Raw genomic sequence first — 19,226 nt, 5'->3', positions numbered from 1 at the left:
CCACCCCATTCCAGTGTTAAACAAGAAAGATTCTCATTTAATCCTCCGTGGGTGAGAATTTGAGTTTGAGAATTGGAGACCAAAATGATGAGTTGCACTGACTGGTTTATGAACGTCTATTCATTTAGCGTTTTAATGACCATGTTTGCACACTGATTGGTGTAAAAAAATAAAATAAAACTAAATAATAATAATCTAGCACACCTGTGCAGGTTTGACATGACATGACAGGTAGCTGTCTTGTGGGTGGTGCTGAATCCTGTTAAATGACATGAGGGTCTCATGCCTATACACAAGGGTGTGTCATTGCTGTTGCTTGACCATGCATTGGTTTCTGTGGTCAGTGAATGATAAAAACAAAATTTACCATCCATTGATGGATGGGAAATCCGCCATGAGGCATTTGTTTTTAGAAACTGCTGCTCACAACCAATGTTGCAATGGAGTGTCTCCATCTGCTGGTGGTATTGGAAAGGCATTAGTGCTATGACAGGGTCTGAAGAAGAAGAAGAAGAAGAAGAAGAAGAAGACGGAAAAAAATATATATAAAAAGAAAAAGAGAGAGAGAGAGAGAGACTGACTTAGTGAGCGAGTGAGTGAGAGAGTGAGAGTGAGTGAGAGTGAATGAGTGAGTGAGTGATTGAGTGAGTGAGTGAGTGAGTGAGTGAGAACAAATGAGTTAAAGCAAGTGAGTGAGAGAGATCGAATGAATGAAAGTCTGAATGACAGAAAGAAAAAAGGATGAAGAAAGAAGCATGAAGAAAAAAAAATGTATATGGAGTTGCTGACATGAGTGCAATCTACAAAGCCGTTGAGGCTGATCCTCATGGGAGGATTATTGCACCAGGACCCTTAGCACTTTTAAAATGCCATTCAATGCCACGGGCTAGATGTAAACTGCAGATGACCATGTTGTGGTAGTTACCATGGATACCCAAGTGATGTGTGAGCTAACACATAGGCCCAACAGATTCCAAGAAGGCCAGAATCACCAGCGGCACCACCATCGATTGTCAGGTCACCCGGATTCAGCAAATACCAGAGTCCAAAATGATGCAGGTTTATACTGTTAATTTTCAGTTTATCGTTACAGTTGGTGTTATTCCATGTCGGAAGGGACGCAGCTACAGCCAGTGGGGTAACTAGAGACAGGCAGGCAGCTATGTGCAACAAAGGTAGGCGTGTTGTTTTCATATGCAGATCTGAAATATTGTCTTATATGCAAGAGGAGGAGTGATGGGGGTTCAGGCAAAAGCCAGGCTATGGATTGCATTGCTAAATGCTCCATCAGAGTGCAATGGTCGCCTGTCCTTTTTTTAAGTGATGATGTGGGTTTAGCCTGTGCTGTATGTATGTATGGGTGGCTGACTGCCACCCACCCAGAAAGTGTATGGGAGGCTGGTTGGCTGCCAGCCTTCCTTCCATTCCTATGAGTAATGTGAGTGCTCATGAAGGGGACATGGTTGGGTCCACCCCTTTCCCGGTTATCCCCTCTAGGCCTTTTGGCTTAGATCAAGTGTAAAAAAAGAAAGGATCTTGCGACAGATCGCATCCTGAGGCACGTTTTTTTTTGTGTGAATACTTGCACTTGGGTGACTTGTGAGCACATACTGATACATACGTTCCCTATCTGGGGACCATAAATTAAATGGATTTTTGAGAAAGGGAGCTGATTTGGAAGCTTGCTTCTGTCGCCCTATGCATTGACCCGATGTGGCAGTATCTTCGGGTAGTGAACAGTGCACCACCCCATTCCAGTGTTAAACAAGAAAGATTCTCATTTAATCCTCCGTGGGTGAGAATTTGAGTTTGAGAATTGGAGACCAAAATGATGAGTTGCACTGACTGGTTTATGAACGTCTATTCATTTAGCGTTTTAATGACCATGTTTGCACACTGATTGGTGTAAAAAAATAAAATAAAACTAAATAATAATAATCTAGCACACCTGTGCAGGTTTGACATGACATGACAGGTAGCTGTCTTGTGGGTGGTGCTGAATCCTGTTAAATGACATGAGGGTCTCATGCCTATACACAAGGGTGTGTCATTGCTGTTGCTTGACCATGCATTGGTTTCTGTGGTCAGTGAATGATAAAAACAAAATTTACCATCCATTGATGGATGGGAAATCCGCCATGAGGCATTTGTTTTTAGAAACTGCTGCTCACAACCAATGTTGCAATGGAGTGTCTCCATCTGCTGGTGGTATTGGAAAGGCATTAGTGCTATGACAGGGTCTGAAGAAGAAGAAGAAGAAGAAGAAGAAGAAGAAGACGGAAAAAAATATATATAAAAAGAAAAAGAGAGAGAGAGAGAGAGACTGACTTAGTGAGCGAGTGAGTGAGAGAGTGAGAGTGAGTGAGAGTGAATGAGTGAGTGAGTGATTGAGTGAGTGAGTGAGTGAGAACAAATGAGTTAAAGCAAGTGAGTGAGAGAGATCGAATGAATGAAAGTCTGAATGACAGAAAGAAAAAAGGATGAAGAAAGAAGCATGAAGAAAAAAAAATGTATATGGAGTTGCTGACATGAGTGCAATCTACAAAGCCGTTGAGGCTGATCCTCATGGGAGGATTATTGCACCAGGACCCTTAGCACTTTTAAAATGCCATTCAATGCCACGGGCTAGATGTAAACTGCAGATGACCATGTTGTGGTAGTTACCATGGATACCCAAGTGATGTGTGAGCTAACACATAGGCCCAACAGATTCCAAGAAGGCCAGAATCACCAGCGGCACCACCATCGATTGTCAGGTCACCCGGATTCAGCAAATACCAGAGTCCAAAATGATGCAGGTTTATACTGTTAATTTTCAGTTTATCGTTACAGTTGGTGTTATTCCATGTCGGAAGGGACGCAGCTACAGCCAGTGGGGTAACTAGAGACAGGCAGGCAGCTATGTGCAACAAAGGTAGGCGTGTTGTTTTCATATGCAGATCTGAAATATTGTCTTATATGCAAGAGGAGGAGTGATGGGGGTTCAGGCAAAAGCCAGGCTATGGATTGCATTGCTAAATGCTCCATCAGAGTGCAATGGTCGCCTGTCCTTTTTTTAAGTGATGATGTGGGTTTAGCCTGTGCTGTATGTATGTATGGGTGGCTGACTGCCACCCACCCAGAAAGTGTATGGGAGGCTGGTTGGCTGCCAGCCTTCCTTCCATTCCTATGAGTAATGTGAGTGCTCATGAAGGGGACATGGTTGGGTCCACCCCTTTCCCGGTTATCCCCTCTAGGCCTTTTGGCTTAGATCAAGTGTAAAAAAAGAAAGGATCTTGCGACAGATCGCATCCTGAGGCACGTTTTTTTTTGTGTGAATACTTGCACTTGGGTGACTTGTGAGCACATACTGATACATACGTTCCCTATCTGGGGACCATAAATTAAATGGATTTTTGAGAAAGGGAGCTGATTTGGAAGCTTGCTTCTGTCGCCCTATGCATTGACCCGATGTGGCAGTATCTTCGGGTAGTGAACAGTGCACCACCCCATTCCAGTGTTAAACAAGAAAGATTCTCATTTAATCCTCCGTGGGTGAGAATTTGAGTTTGAGAATTGGAGACCAAAATGATGAGTTGCACTGACTGGTTTATGAACGTCTATTCATTTAGCGTTTTAATGACCATGTTTGCACACTGATTGGTGTAAAAAAATAAAATAAAACTAAATAATAATAATCTAGCACACCTGTGCAGGTTTGACATGACATGACAGGTAGCTGTCTTGTGGGTGGTGCTGAATCCTGTTAAATGACATGAGGGTCTCATGCCTATACACAAGGGTGTGTCATTGCTGTTGCTTGACCATGCATTGGTTTCTGTGGTCAGTGAATGATAAAAACTAAATTTACCATCCATTGATGGATGGGAAATCCGCCATGAGGCATTTGTTTTTAGAAACTGCTGCTCACAACCAATGTTGCAATGGAGTGTCTCCATCTGCTGGTGGTATTGGAAAGGCATTAGTGCTATGACAGGGTCTGAAGAAGAAGAAGAAGAAGAAGAAGAAGAAGAAGAAGACGGAAAAAAATATATATAAAAAGAAAAAGAGAGAGAGAGAGAGAGACTGACTTAGTGAGCGAGTGAGTAAGAGAGTGAGTGAGAGTGAATGAGTGAGTGAGTGATTGAGTGAGTGAGTGAGTGAGAACAAATGAGTTAAAGCAAGTGAGTGAGAGAGATCGAATGAATGAAAGTCTGAATGACAGAAAGAAAAAAGGATGAAGAAAGAAGCATGAAGAAAAAAAAATGTATATGGAGTTGCTGACATGAGTGCAATCTACAAAGCCGTTGAGGCTGATCCTCATGGGAGGATTATTGCACCAGGACCCTTAGCACTTTTAAAATGCCATTCAATGCCACGGGCTAGATGTAAACTGCAGATGACCATGTTGTGGTAGTTACCATGGATACCCAAGTGATGTGTGAGCTAACACATAGGCCCAACAGATTCCAAGAAGGCCAGAATCACCAGCGGCACCACCATCGATTGTCAGGTCACCCGGATTCAGCAAATACCAGAGTCCAAAATGATGCAGGTTTATACTGTTAATTTTCAGTTTATCGTTACAGTTGGTGTTATTCCATGTCGGAAGGGACGCAGCTACAGCCAGTGGGGTAACTAGAGACAGGCAGGCAGCTATGTGCAACAAAGGTAGGCGTGTTGTTTTCATATGCAGATCTGAAATATTGTCTTATATGCAAGAGGAGGAGTGATGGGGGTTCAGGCAAAAGCCAGGCTATGGATTGCATTGCTAAATGCTCCATCAGAGTGCAATGGTCGCCTGTCCTTTTTTTAAGTGATGATGTGGGTTTAGCCTGTGCTGTATGTATGTATGGGTGGCTGACTGCCACCCACCCAGAAAGTGTATGGGAGGCTGGTTGGCTGCCAGCCTTCCTTCCATTCCTATGAGTAATGTGAGTGCTCATGAAGGGGACATGGTTGGGTCCACCCCTTTCCCGGTTATCCCCTCTAGGCCTTTTGGCTTAGATCAAGTGTAAAAAAAGAAAGGATCTTGCGACAGATCGCATCCTGAGGCACGTTTTTTTTTGTGTGAATACTTGCACTTGGGTGACTTGTGAGCACATACTGATACATACGTTCCCTATCTGGGGACCATAAATTAAATGGATTTTTGAGAAAGGGAGCTGATTTGGAAGCTTGCTTCTGTCGCCCTATGCATTGACCCGATGTGGCAGTATCTTCGGGTAGTGAACAGTGCACCACCCCATTCCAGTGTTAAACAAGAAAGATTCTCATTTAATCCTCCGTGGGTGAGAATTTGAGTTTGAGAATTGGAGACCAAAATGATGAGTTGCACTGACTGGTTTATGAACGTCTATTCATTTAGCGTTTTAATGACCATGTTTGCACACTGATTGGTGTAAAAAAATAAAATAAAACTAAATAATAATAATCTAGCACACCTGTGCAGGTTTGACATGACATGACAGGTAGCTGTCTTGTGGGTGGTGCTGAATCCTGTTAAATGACATGAGGGTCTCATGCCTATACACAAGGGTGTGTCATTGCTGTTGCTTGACCATGCATTGGTTTCTGTGGTCAGTGAATGATAAAAACAAAATTTACCATCCATTGATGGATGGGAAATCCGCCATGAGGCATTTGTTTTTAGAAACTGCTGCTCACAACCAATGTTGCAATGGAGTGTCTCCATCTGCTGGTGGTATTGGAAAGGCATTAGTGCTATGACAGGGTCTGAAGAAGAAGAAGAAGAAGAAGAAGAAGACGGAAAAAAATATATATAAAAAGAAAAAGAGAGAGAGAGAGACTGACTTAGTGAGCGAGTGAGTGAGAGAGTGAGAGTGAGTGAGAGTGAATGAGTGAGTGAGTGATTGAGTGAGTGAGTGAGTGAGTGAGAACAAATGAGTTAAAGCAAGTGAGTGAGAGAGATCGAATGAATGAAAGTCTGAATGACAGAAAGAAAAAAGGATGAAGAAAGAAGCATGAAGAAAAAAAAATGTATATGGAGTTGCTGACATGAGTGCAATCTACAAAGCCGTTGAGGCTGATCCTCATGGGAGGATTATTGCACCAGGACCCTTAGCACTTTTAAAATGCCATTCAATGCCACGGGCTAGATGTAAACTGCAGATGACCATGTTGTGGTAGTTACCATGGATACCCAAGTGATGTGTGAGCTAACACATAGGCCCAACAGATTCCAAGAAGGCCAGAATCACCAGCGGCACCACCATCGATTGTCAGGTCACCCGGATTCAGCAAATACCAGAGTCCAAAATGATGCAGGTTTATACTGTTAATTTTCAGTTTATCGTTACAGTTGGTGTTATTCCATGTCGGAAGGGACGCAGCTACAGCCAGTGGGGTAACTAGAGACAGGCAGGCAGCTATGTGCAACAAAGGTAGGCGTGTTGTTTTCATATGCAGATCTGAAATATTGTCTTATATGCAAGAGGAGGAGTGATGGGGGTTCAGGCAAAAGCCAGGCTATGGATTGCATTGCTAAATGCTCCATCAGAGTGCAATGGTCGCCTGTCCTTTTTTTAAGTGATGATGTGGGTTTAGCCTGTGCTGTATGTATGTATGGGTGGCTGACTGCCACCCACCCAGAAAGTGTATGGGAGGCTGGTTGGCTGCCAGCCTTCCTTCCATTCCTATGAGTAATGTGAGTGCTCATGAAGGGGACATGGTTGGGTCCACCCCTTTCCCGGTTATCCCCTCTAGGCCTTTTGGCTTAGATCAAGTGTAAAAAAAGAAAGGATCTTGCGACAGATCGCATCCTGAGGCACGTTTTTTTTTGTGTGAATACTTGCACTTGGGTGACTTGTGAGCACATACTGATACATACGTTCCCTATCTGGGGACCATAAATTAAATGGATTTTTGAGAAAGGGAGCTGATTTGGAAGCTTGCTTCTGTCGCCCTATGCATTGACCCGATGTGGCAGTATCTTCGGGTAGTGAACAGTGCACCACCCCATTCCAGTGTTAAACAAGAAAGATTCTCATTTAATCCTCCGTGGGTGAGAATTTGAGTTTGAGAATTGGAGACCAAAATGATGAGTTGCACTGACTGGTTTATGAACGTCTATTCATTTAGCGTTTTAATGACCATGTTTGCACACTGATTGGTGTAAAAAAATAAAATAAAACTAAATAATAATAATCTAGCACACCTGTGCAGGTTTGACATGACATGACAGGTAGCTGTCTTGTGGGTGGTGCTGAATCCTGTTAAATGACATGAGGGTCTCATGCCTATACACAAGGGTGTGTCATTGCTGTTGCTTGACCATGCATTGGTTTCTGTGGTCAGTGAATGATAAAAACAAAATTTACCATCCATTGATGGATGGGAAATCCGCCATGAGGCATTTGTTTTTAGAAACTGCTGCTCACAACCAATGTTGCAATGGAGTGTCTCCATCTGCTGGTGGTATTGGAAAGGCATTAGTGCTATGACAGGGTCTGAAGAAGAAGAAGAAGAAGAAGAAGAAGAAGACGGAAAAAAATATATATAAAAAGAAAAAGAGAGAGAGAGAGAGAGACTGACTTAGTGAGCGAGTGAGTGAGAGAGTGAGAGTGAGTGAGAGTGAATGAGTGAGTGAGTGATTGAGTGAGTGAGTGAGAACAAATGAGTTAAAGCAAGTGAGTGAGAGAGATCGAATGAATGAAAGTCTGAATGACAGAAAGAAAAAAGGATGAAGAAAGAAGCATGAAGAAAAAAAAATGTATATGGAGTTGCTGACATGAGTGCAATCTACAAAGCCGTTGAGGCTGATCCTCATGGGAGGATTATTGCACCAGGACCCTTAGCACTTTTAAAATGCCATTCAATGCCACGGGCTAGATGTAAACTGCAGATGACCATGTTGTGGTAGTTACCATGGATACCCAAGTGATGTGTGAGCTAACACATAGGCCCAACAGATTCCAAGAAGGCCAGAATCACCAGCGGCACCACCATCGATTGTCAGGTCACCCGGATTCAGCAAATACCAGAGTCCAAAATGATGCAGGTTTATACTGTTAATTTTCAGTTTATCGTTACAGTTGGTGTTATTCCATGTCGGAAGGGACGCAGCTACAGCCAGTGGGGTAACTAGAGACAGGCAGGCAGCTATGTGCAACAAAGGTAGGCGTGTTGTTTTCATATGCAGATCTGAAATATTGTCTTATATGCAAGAGGAGGAGTGATGGGGGTTCAGGCAAAAGCCAGGCTATGGATTGCATTGCTAAATGCTCCATCAGAGTGCAATGGTCGCCTGTCCTTTTTTTAAGTGATGATGTGGGTTTAGCCTGTGCTGTATGTATGTATGGGTGGCTGACTGCCACCCACCCAGAAAGTGTATGGGAGGCTGGTTGGCTGCCAGCCTTCCTTCCATTCCTATGAGTAATGTGAGTGCTCATGAAGGGGACATGGTTGGGTCCACCCCTTTCCCGGTTATCCCCTCTAGGCCTTTTGGCTTAGATCAAGTGTAAAAAAAGAAAGGATCTTGCGACAGATCGCATCCTGAGGCACGTTTTTTTTTTGTGTGAATACTTGCACTTGGGTGACTTGTGAGCACATACTGATACATACGTTCCCTATCTGGGGACCATAAATTAAATGGATTTTTGAGAAAGGGAGCTGATTTGGAAGCTTGCTTCTGTCGCCCTATGCATTGACCCGATGTGGCAGTATCTTCGGGTAGTGAACAGTGCACCACCCCATTCCAGTGTTAAACAAGAAAGATTCTCATTTAATCCTCCGTGGGTGAGAATTTGAGTTTGAGAATTGGAGACCAAAATGATGAGTTGCACTGACTGGTTTATGAACGTCTATTCATTTAGCGTTTTAATGACCATGTTTGCACACTGATTGGTGTAAAAAAATAAAATAAAACTAAATAATAATAATCTAGCACACCTGTGCAGGTTTGACATGACATGACAGGTAGCTGTCTTGTGGGTGGTGCTGAATCCTGTTAAATGACATGAGGGTCTCATGCCTATACACAAGGGTGTGTCATTGCTGTTGCTTGACCATGCATTGGTTTCTGTGGTCAGTGAATGATAAAAACAAAATTTACCATCCATTGATGGATGGGAAATCCGCCATGAGGCATTTGTTTTTAGAAACTGCTGCTCACAACCAATGTTGCAATGGAGTGTCTCCATCTGCTGGTGGTATTGGAAAGGCATTAGTGCTATGACAGGGTCTGAAGAAGAAGAAGAAGAAGAAGAAGACGGAAAAAAATATATATAAAAAGAAAAAGAGAGAGAGAGAGAGAGACTGACTTAGTGAGCGAGTGAGTGAGAGAGTGAGAGTGAGTGAGAGTGAATGAGTGAGTGAGTGAGTGAGTGAGAACAAATGAGTTAAAGCAAGTGAGTGAGAGAGATCGAATGAATGAAAGTCTGAATGACAGAAAGAAAAAAGGATGAAGAAAGAAGCATGAAGAAAAAAAAATGTATATGGAGTTGCTGACATGAGTGCAATCTACAAAGCCGTTGAGGCTGATCCTCATGGGAGGATTATTGCACCAGGACCCTTAGCACTTTTAAAATGCCATTCAATGCCACGGGCTAGATGTAAACTGCAGATGACCATGTTGTGGTAGTTACCATGGATACCCAAGTGATGTGTGAGCTAACACATAGGCCCAACAGATTCCAAGAAGGCCAGAATCACCAGCGGCACCACCATCGATTGTCAGGTCACCCGGATTCAGCAAATACCAGAGTCCAAAATGATGCAGGTTTATACTGTTAATTTTCAGTTTATCGTTACAGTTGGTGTTATTCCATGTCGGAAGGGACGCAGCTACAGCCAGTGGGGTAACTAGAGACAGGCAGGCAGCTATGTGCAACAAAGGTAGGCGTGTTGTTTTCATATGCAGATCTGAAATATTGTCTTATATGCAAGAGGAGGAGTGATGGGGGTTCAGGCAAAAGCCAGGCTATGGATTGCATTGCTAAATGCTCCATCAGAGTGCAATGGTCGCCTGTCCTTTTTTTAAGTGATGATGTGGGTTTAGCCTGTGCTGTATGTATGTATGGGTGGCTGACTGCCACCCACCCAGAAAGTGTATGGGAGGCTGGTTGGCTGCCAGCCTTCCTTCCATTCCTATGAGTAATGTGAGTGCTCATGAAGGGGACATGGTTGGGTCCACCCCTTTCCCGGTTATCCCCTCTAGGCCTTTTGGCTTAGATCAAGTGTAAAAAAAGAAAGGATCTTGCGACAGATCGCATCCTGAGGCACGTTTTTTTTTGTGTGAATACTTGCACTTGGGTGACTTGTGAGCACATACTGATACATACGTTCCCTATCTGGGGACCATAAATTAAATGGATTTTTGAGAAAGGGAGCTGATTTGGAAGCTTGCTTCTGTCGCCCTATGCATTGACCCGATGTGGCAGTATCTTCGGGTAGTGAACAGTGCACCACCCCATTCCAGTGTTAAACAAGAAAGATTCTCATTTAATCCTCCGTGGGTGAGAATTTGAGTTTGAGAATTGGAGACCAAAATGATGAGTTGCACTGACTGGTTTATGAACGTCTATTCATTTAGCGTTTTAATGACCATGTTTGCACACTGATTGGTGTAAAAAAATAAAATAAAACTAAATAATAATAATCTAGCACACCTGTGCAGGTTTGACATGACATGACAGGTAGCTGTCTTGTGGGTGGTGCTGAATCCTGTTAAATGACATGAGGGTCTCATGCCTATACACAAGGGTGTGTCATTGCTGTTGCTTGACCATGCATTGGTTTCTGTGGTCAGTGAATGATAAAAACAAAATTTACCATCCATTGATGGATGGGAAATCCGCCATGAGGCATTTGTTTTTAGAAACTGCTGCTCACAACCAATGTTGCAATGGAGTGTCTCCATCTGCTGGTGGTATTGGAAAGGCATTAGTGCTATGACAGGGTCTGAAGAAGAAGAAGAAGAAGAAGAAGAAGAAGAAGAAGACGGAAAAAAATATATATAAAAAGAAAAAGAGAGAGAGAGACTGACTTAGTGAGCGAGTGAGTGAGAGAGTGAGAGTGAGTGAGAGTGAATGAGTGAGTGAGTGATTGAGTGAGTGAGTGAGTGAGTGAGAACAAATGAGTTAAAGCAAGTGAGTGAGAGAGATCGAATGAATGAAAGTCTGAATGACAGAAAGAAAAAAGGATGAAGAAAGAAGCATGAAGAAAAAAAAATGTATATGGAGTTGCTGACATGAGTGCAATCTACAAAGCCGTTGAGGCTGATCCTCATGGGAGGATTATTGCACCAGGACCCTTAGCACTTTTAAAATGCCATTCAATGCCACGGGCTAGATGTAAACTGCAGATGACCATGTTGTGGTAGTTACCATGGATACCCAAGTGATGTGTGAGCTAACACATAGGCCCAACAGATTCCAAGAAGGCCAGAATCACCAGCGGCACCACCATCGATTGTCAGGTCACCCGGATTCAGCAAATACCAGAGTCCAAAATGATGCAGGTTTATACTGTTAATTTTCAGTTTATCGTTACAGTTGGTGTTATTCCATGTCGGAAGGGACGCAGCTACAGCCAGTGGGGTAACTAGAGACAGGCAGGCAGCTATGTGCAACAAAGGTAGGCGTGTTGTTTTCATATGCAGATCTGAAATATTGTCTTATATGCAAGAGGAGGAGTGATGGGGGTTCAGGCAAAAGCCAGGCTATGGATTGCATTGCTAAATGCTCCATCAGAGTGCAATGGTCGCCTGTCCTTTTTTTAAGTGATGATGTGGGTTTAGCCTGTGCTGTATGTATGTATGGGTGGCTGACTGCCACCCACCCAGAAAGTGTATGGGAGGCTGGTTGGCTGCCAGCCTTCCTTCCATTCCTATGAGTAATGTGAGTGCTCATGAAGGGGACATGGTTGGGTCCACCCCTTTCCCGGTTATCCCCTCTAGGCCTTTTGGCTTAGATCAAGTGTAAAAAAAGAAAGGATCTTGCGACAGATCGCATCCTGAGGCACGTTTTTTTTTTGTGTGAATACTTGCACTTGGGTGACTTGTGAGCACATACTGATACATACGTTCCCTATCTGGGGACCATAAATTAAATGGATTTTTGAGAAAGGGAGCTGATTTGGAAGCTTGCTTCTGTCGCCCTATGCATTGACCCGATGTGGCAGTATCTTCGGGTAGTGAACAGTGCACCACCCCATTCCAGTGTTAAACAAGAAAGATTCTCATTTAATCCTCCGTGGGTGAGAATTTGAGTTTGAGAATTGGAGACCAAAATGATGAGTTGCACTGACTGGTTTATGAACGTCTATTCATTTAGCGTTTTAATGACCATGTTTGCACACTGATTGGTGTAAAAAAATAAAATAAAACTAAATAATAATAATCTAGCACACCTGTGCAGGTTTGACATGACATGACAGGTAGCTGTCTTGTGGGTGGTGCTGAATCCTGTTAAATGACATGAGGGTCTCATGCCTATACACAAGGGTGTGTCATTGCTGTTGCTTGACCATGCATTGGTTTCTGTGGTCAGTGAATGATAAAAACAAAATTTACCATCCATTGATGGATGGGAAATCCGCCATGAGGCATTTGTTTTTAGAAACTGCTGCTCACAACCAATGTTGCAATGGAGTGTCTCCATCTGCTGGTGGTATTGGAAAGGCATTAGTGCTATGACAGGGTCTGAAGAAGAAGAAGAAGAAGAAGAAGAAGACGGAAAAAAATATATATAAAAAGAAAAAGAGAGAGAGAGAGAGAGACTGACTTAGTGAGCGAGTGAGTGAGAGAGTGAGAGTGAGTGAGAGTGAATGAGTGAGTGAGTGAGTGAGTGAGAACAAATGAGTTAAAGCAAGTGAGTGAGAGAGATCGAATGAATGAAAGTCTGAATGACAGAAAGAAAAAAGGATGAAGAAAGAAGCATGAAGAAAAAAAAATGTATATGGAGTTGCTGACATGAGTGCAATCTACAAAGCCGTTGAGGCTGATCCTCATGGGAGGATTATTGCACCAGGACCCTTAGCACTTTTAAAATGCCATTCAATGCCACGGGCTAGATGTAAACTGCAGATGACCATGTTGTGGTAGTTACCATGGATACCCAAGTGATGTGTGAGCTAACACATAGGCCCAACAGATTCCAAGAAGGCCAGAATCACCAGCGGCACCACCATCGATTGTCAGGTCACCCGGATTCAGCAAATACCAGAGTCCAAAATGATGCAGGTTTATACTGTTAATTTTCAGTTTATCGTTACAGTTGGTGTTATTCCATGTCGGAAGGGACGCAGCTACAGCCAGTGGGGTAACTAGAGACAGGCAGGCAGCTATGTGCAACAAAGGTAGGCGTGTTGTTTTCATATGCAGATCTGAAATATTGTCTTATATGCAAGAGGAGGAGTGATGGGGGTTCAGGCAAAAGCCAGGCTATGGATTGCATTGCTAAATGCTCCATCAGAGTGCAATGGTCGCCTGTCCTTTTTTTAAGTGATGATGTGGGTTTAGCCTGTGCTGTATGTATGTATGGGTGGCTGACTGCCACCCACCCAGAAAGTGTATGGGAGGCTGGTTGGCTGCCAGCCTTCCTTCCATTCCTATGAGTAATGTGAGTGCTCATGAAGGGGACATGGTTGGGTCCACCCCTTTCCCGGTTATCCCCTCTAGGCCTTTTGGCTTAGATCAAGTGTAAAAAAAGAAAGGATCTTGCGACAGATCGCATCCTGAGGCACGTTTTTTTTTTTGTGTGAATACTTGCACTTGGGTGACTTGTGAGCACATACTGATACATACGTTCCCTATCTGGGGACCATAAATTAAATGGATTTTTGAGAAAGGGAGCTGATTTGGAAGCTTGCTTCTGTCGCCCTATGCATTGACCCGATGTGGCAGTATCTTCGGGTAGTGAACAGTGCACCACCCCATTCCAGTGTTAAACAAGAAAGATTCTCATTTAATCCTCCGTGGGTGAGAATTTGAGTTTGAGAATTGGAGACCAAAATGATGAGTTGCACTGACTGGTTTATGAACGTCTATTCATTTAGCGTTTTAATGACCATGTTTGCACACTGATTGGTGTAAAAAAATAAAATAAAACTAAATAATAATAATCTAGCACACCTGTGCAGGTTTGACATGACATGACAGGTAGCTGTCTTGTGGGTGGTGCTGAATCCTGTTAAATGACATGAGGGTCTCATGCCTATACACAAGGGTGTGTCATTGCTGTTGCTTGACCATGCATTGGTTTCTGTGGTCAGTGAATGATAAAAACAAATTTTACCATCCATTGATGGATGGGAAATCCGCCATGAGGCATTTGTTTTTAGAAACTGCTGCTCACAACCAATGTTGCAATGGAGTGTCTCCATCTGCTGGTGGTATTGGAAAGGCATTAGTGCTATGACAGGGTCTGAAGAAGAAGAAGAAGAAGAAGAAGAAGAAGAAGACGGAAAAAAATATATATAAAAAGAAAAAGAGAGAGAGAGAGAGAGACTGACTTAGTGAGCGAGTGAGTGAGAGTGAGTGAGAGTGAATGAGTGAGTGAGTGATTGAGTGAGTGAGTGAGTGAGTGAGAACAAATGAGTTAAAGCAAGTGAGTGAGAGAGATCGAATGAATGAAAGTCTGAATGACAGAAAGAAAAAAGGATGAAGAAAGAAGCATGAAGAAAAAAAAATGTATATGGAGTTGCTGACATGAGTGCAATCTACAAAGCCGTTGAGGCTGATCCTCATGGGAGGATTATTGCACCAGGACCCTTAGCACTTTTAAAATGCCATTCAATGCCACGGGCTAGATGTAAACTGCAGATGACCATGTTGTGGTAGTTACCATGGATACCCAAGTGATGTGTGAGCTAACACATAGGCCCAACAGATTCCAAGAAGGCCAGAATCACCAGCGGCACCACCATCGATTGTCAGGTCACCCGGATTCAGCAAATACCAGAGTCCAAAATGATGCAGGTTTATACTGTTAATTTTCAGTTTATCGTTACAGTTGGTGTTATTCCATGTCGGAAGGGACGCAGCTACAGCCAGTGGGGTAACTAGAGACAGGCAGGCGTGTTGTTTTCATATGCAGATCTGAAATATTGTCTTATATGCAAGAGGAGGAGTGATGGGGGTTCAGGCAAAAGCCAGGCTATGGATTGCATTGCTAAATGCTCCATCAGAGTGCAATGGTCGCCTGTCCTTTTTTTAAGTGATGATGTGGGTTTAGCCTGTGCTGTATGTATGTATGGGTGGCTGACTGCCACCCACCCAGAAAGTGTATGGGAGGCTGGTTGGCTGCCAGCCTTCCTTCCATTCCTATGAGTAATGTGAGTGCTCATGAAGGGGACATGGTTGGGTCCACCCCTTTCCCGGTTATCCCCTCTAGGCCTTTTGGCTTAGATCAAGTGTAAAAAAAGAAAGGATCTTGCGACAGATCGCATCCTGAGGCACGTTTTTTTTTGTGTGAATACTTGCACTTGGGTGACTTGTGAGCACATACTGATACATACGTTCCCTATCTGGGGACCATAAATTAAATGGATTTTTGAGAAAGGGAGCTGATTTGGAAGCTTGCTTCTGTCGCCCTATGCATTGACCCGATGTGGCAGTATCTTCGGGTAGTGAACAGTGCACCACCCCATTCCAGTGTTAAACAAGAAAGATTCTCATTTAATCCTCCGTGGGTGAGAATTTGAGTTTGAGAATTGGAGACCAAAATGATGAGTTGCACTGACTGGTTTATGAACGTCTATTCATTTAGCGTTTTAATGACCATGTTTGCACACTGATTGGTGTAAAAAAATAAAATAAAACTAAATAATAATAATCTAGCACACCTGTGCAGGTTTGACATGACATGACAGGTAGCTGTCTTGTGGGTGGTGCTGAATCCTGTTAAATGACATGAGGGTCTCATGCCTATACACAAGGGTGTGTCATTGCTGTTGCTTGACCATGCATTGGTTTCTGTGGTCAGTGAATGATAAAAACAAAATTTACCATCCATTGATGGATGGGAAATCCGCCATGAGGCATTTGTTTTTAGAAACTGCTGCTCACAACCAATGTTGCAATGGAGTGTCTCCATCTGCTGGTGGTATTGGAAAGGCATTAGTGCTATGACAGGGTCTGAAGAAGAAGAAGAAGAAGAAGAAGAAGAAGAAGACGGAAAAAAATATATATAAAAAGAAAAAGAGAGAGAGAGAGAGAGACTGACTTAGTGAGCGAGTGAGTGAGAGAGTGAGAGTGAGTGAGAGTGAATGAGTGAGTGAGTGATTGAGTGAGTGAGTGAGTGAGTGAGAACAAATGAGTTAAAGCAAGTGAGTGAGAGAGATCGAATGAATGAAAGTCTGAATGACAGAAAGAAAAAAGGATGAAGAAAGAAGCATGAAGAAAAAAAAATGTATATGGAGTTGCTGACATGAGTGCAATCTACAAAGCCGTTGAGGCTGATCCTCATGGGAGGATTATTGCACCAGGACCCTTAGCACTTTTAAAATGCCATTCAATGCCACGGGCTAGATGTAAACTGCAGATGACCATGTTGTGGTAGTTAACATGGATACCCAAGTGATGTGTGAGCTAACACATAGGCCCAACAGATTCCAAGAAGGCCAGAATCACCAGCGGCACCACCATCGATTGTCAGGTCACCCGGATTCAGCAAATACCAGAGTCCAAAATGATGCAGGTTTATACTGTTAATTTTCAGTTTATCGTTACAGTTGGTGTTATTCCATGTCGGAAGGGACGCAGCTACAGCCAGTGGGGTAACTAGAGACAGGCAGGCAGCTATGTGCAACAAAGGTAGGCGTGTTGTTTTCATATGCAGATCTGAAATATTGTCTTATATGCAAGAGGAGGAGTGATGGGGGTTCAGGCAAAAGCCAGGCTATGGATTGCATTGCTAAATGCTCCATCAGAGTGCAATGGTCGCCTGTCCTTTTTTTAAGTGATGATGTGGGTTTAGCCTGTGCTGTATGTATGTATGGGTGGCTGACTGCCACCCACCCAGAAAGTGTATGGGAGGCTGGTTGGCTGCCAGCCTTCCTTCCATTCCTATGAGTAATGTGAGTGCTCATGAAGGGGACATGGTTGGGTCCACCCCTTTCCCGGTTATCCCCTCTAGGCCTTTTGGCTTAGATCAAGTGTAAAAAAAGAAAGGATCTTGCGACAGATCGCATCCTGAGGCACGTTTTTTTTTTGTGTGAATACTTGCACTTGGGTGACTTGTGAGCACATACTGATACATACGTTCCCTATCTGGGGACCATAAATTAAATGGATTTTTGAGAAAGGGAGCTGATTTGGAAGCTTGCTTCTGTCGCCCTATGCATTGACCCGATGTGGCAGTATCTTCGGGTAGTGAACAGTGCACCACCCCATTCCAGTGTTAAACAAGAAAGATTCTCATTTAATCCTCCGTGGGTGAGAATTTGAGTTTGAGAATTGGAGACCAAAATGATGAGTTGCACTGACTGGTTTATGAACGTCTATTCATTTAGCGTTTTAATGACCATGTTTGCACACTGATTGGTGTAAAAAAATAAAATAAAACTAAATAATAATAATCTAGCACACCTGTGCAGGTTTGACATGACATGACAGGTAGCTGTCTTGTGGGTGGTGCTGAATCCTGTTAAATGACATGAGGGTCTCATGCCTATACACAAGGGTGTGTCATTGCTGTTGCTTGACCATGCATTGGTTTCTGTGGTCAGTGAATGATAAAAACTAAATTTACCATCCATTGATGGATGGGAAATCCGCCATGAGGCATTTGTTTTTAGAAACTGCTGCTCACAACCAATGTTGCAATGGAGTGTCTCCATCTGCTGGTGGTATTGGAAAGGCATTAGTGCTATGACAGGGTCTGAAGAAGAAGAAGAAGAAGAAGAAGAAGAAGACGGAAAAAAATATATATAAAAAGAAAAAGAGAGAGAGAGAGAGAGACTGACTTAGTGAGCGAGTGAGTGAGAGAGTGAGAGTGAGTGAGAGTGAATGAGTGAGTGAGTGATTGAGTGAGTGAGTGAGTGAGTGAGTGAGAACAAATGAGTTAAAGCAAGTGAGTGAGAGAGATCGAATGAATGAAAGTCTGAATGACAGAAAGAAAAAAGGATGAAGAAAGAAGCATGAAGAAAAAAAAATGTATATGGAGTTGCTGACATGAGTGCAATCTACAAAGCCGTTGAGGCTGATCCTCATGGGAGGATTATTGCACCAGGACCCTTAGCACTTTTAAAATGCCATTCAATGCCACGGGCTAGATGTAAACTGCAGATGACCATGTTGTGGTAGTTACCATGGATACCCAAGTGATGTGTGAGCTAACACATAGGCCCAACAGATTCCAAGAAGGCCAGAATCACCAGCGGCACCACCATCGATTGTCAGGTCACCCGGATTCAGCAAATACCAGAGTCCAAAATGATGCAGGTTTATACTGTTAATTTTCAGTTTATCGTTACAGTTGGTGTTATTCCATGTCGGAAGGGACGCAGCTACAGCCAGTGGGGTAACTAGAGACAGGCAGGCAGCTATGTGCAACAAAGGTAGGCGTGTTGTTTTCATATGCAGATCTGAAATATTGTCTTATATGCAAGAGGAGGAGTGATGGGGGTTCAGGCAAAAGCCAGGCTATGGATTGCATTGCTAAATGCTCCATCAGAGTGCAATGGTCGCCTGTCCTTTTTTTAAGTGATGATGTGGGTTTAGCCTGTGCTGTATGTATGTATGGGTGGCTGACTGCCACCCACCCAGAAAGTGTATGGGAGGCTGGTTGGCTGCCAGCCTTCCTTCCATTCCTATGAGTAATGTGAGTGCTCATGAAGGGGACATGGTTGGGTCCACCCCTTTCCCGGTTATCCCCTCTAGGCCTTTTGGCTTAGATCAAGTGTAAAAAAAGAAAGGATCTTGCGACAGATCGCATCCTGAGGCACGTTTTTTTTTGTGTGAATACTTGCACTTGGGTGACTTGTGAGCACATACTGATACATACGTTCCCTATCTGGGGACCATAAATTAAATGGATTTTTGAGAAAGGGAGCTGATTTTGAAGCTTGCTTCTGTCGCCCTATGCATTGACCCGATGTGGCAGTATCTTCGGGTAGTGAACAGTGCACCACCCCATTCCAGTGTTAAACAAGAAAGATTCTCATTTAATCCTCCGTGGGTGAGAATTTGAGTTTGAGAATTGGAGACCAAAATGATGAGTTGCACTGACTGGTTTATGAACGTCTATTCATTTAGCGTTTTAATGACCATGTTTGCACACTGATTG

The 19,226-nt window shown here is 43.3% G+C and overlaps 11 pseudogenes; all 11 read left to right on the top strand.

Moving 5' to 3' along the window:
* Nucleotides 1-1,486: 1,486 nt before the first annotated feature.
* LOC130334089 (U2 spliceosomal RNA) lies at nt 1,487-1,750 on the top strand (annotated as a pseudogene).
* A 1,475-nt stretch (nt 1,751-3,225) lies between these two features.
* On the top strand, nt 3,226-3,489 carry LOC130334088 (U2 spliceosomal RNA; annotated as a pseudogene).
* A 1,472-nt stretch (nt 3,490-4,961) lies between these two features.
* On the top strand, nt 4,962-5,225 carry LOC130334087 (U2 spliceosomal RNA; annotated as a pseudogene).
* A 1,469-nt stretch (nt 5,226-6,694) lies between these two features.
* LOC130334086 (U2 spliceosomal RNA) lies at nt 6,695-6,958 on the top strand (annotated as a pseudogene).
* A 1,468-nt stretch (nt 6,959-8,426) lies between these two features.
* Nucleotides 8,427-8,691, top strand: LOC130334112 (U2 spliceosomal RNA; annotated as a pseudogene).
* Nucleotides 8,692-10,145: 1,454 nt separating this feature from the next.
* Nucleotides 10,146-10,409, top strand: LOC130334085 (U2 spliceosomal RNA; annotated as a pseudogene).
* A 1,476-nt stretch (nt 10,410-11,885) lies between these two features.
* LOC130334111 (U2 spliceosomal RNA) lies at nt 11,886-12,150 on the top strand (annotated as a pseudogene).
* Nucleotides 12,151-13,607: 1,457 nt separating this feature from the next.
* On the top strand, nt 13,608-13,873 carry LOC130334114 (U2 spliceosomal RNA; annotated as a pseudogene).
* Nucleotides 13,874-15,321: 1,448 nt separating this feature from the next.
* LOC130334084 (U2 spliceosomal RNA) lies at nt 15,322-15,585 on the top strand (annotated as a pseudogene).
* Nucleotides 15,586-17,064: 1,479 nt separating this feature from the next.
* LOC130334110 (U2 spliceosomal RNA) lies at nt 17,065-17,329 on the top strand (annotated as a pseudogene).
* A 1,480-nt stretch (nt 17,330-18,809) lies between these two features.
* Nucleotides 18,810-19,073, top strand: LOC130334135 (U2 spliceosomal RNA; annotated as a pseudogene).
* The last annotated feature ends 153 nt before the right edge of the window (nt 19,074-19,226 follow it).

Source organism: Hyla sarda, unplaced genomic scaffold (assembly GCF_029499605.1).
Source record: "Hyla sarda isolate aHylSar1 unplaced genomic scaffold, aHylSar1.hap1 scaffold_428, whole genome shotgun sequence".
Lineage (NCBI taxonomy): Eukaryota > Metazoa > Chordata > Amphibia > Anura > Hylidae > Hyla > Hyla sarda.
Note: the sequence above shows the minus strand (reverse complement) of the source record. Positions and strands in the feature narration are given on the sequence as shown.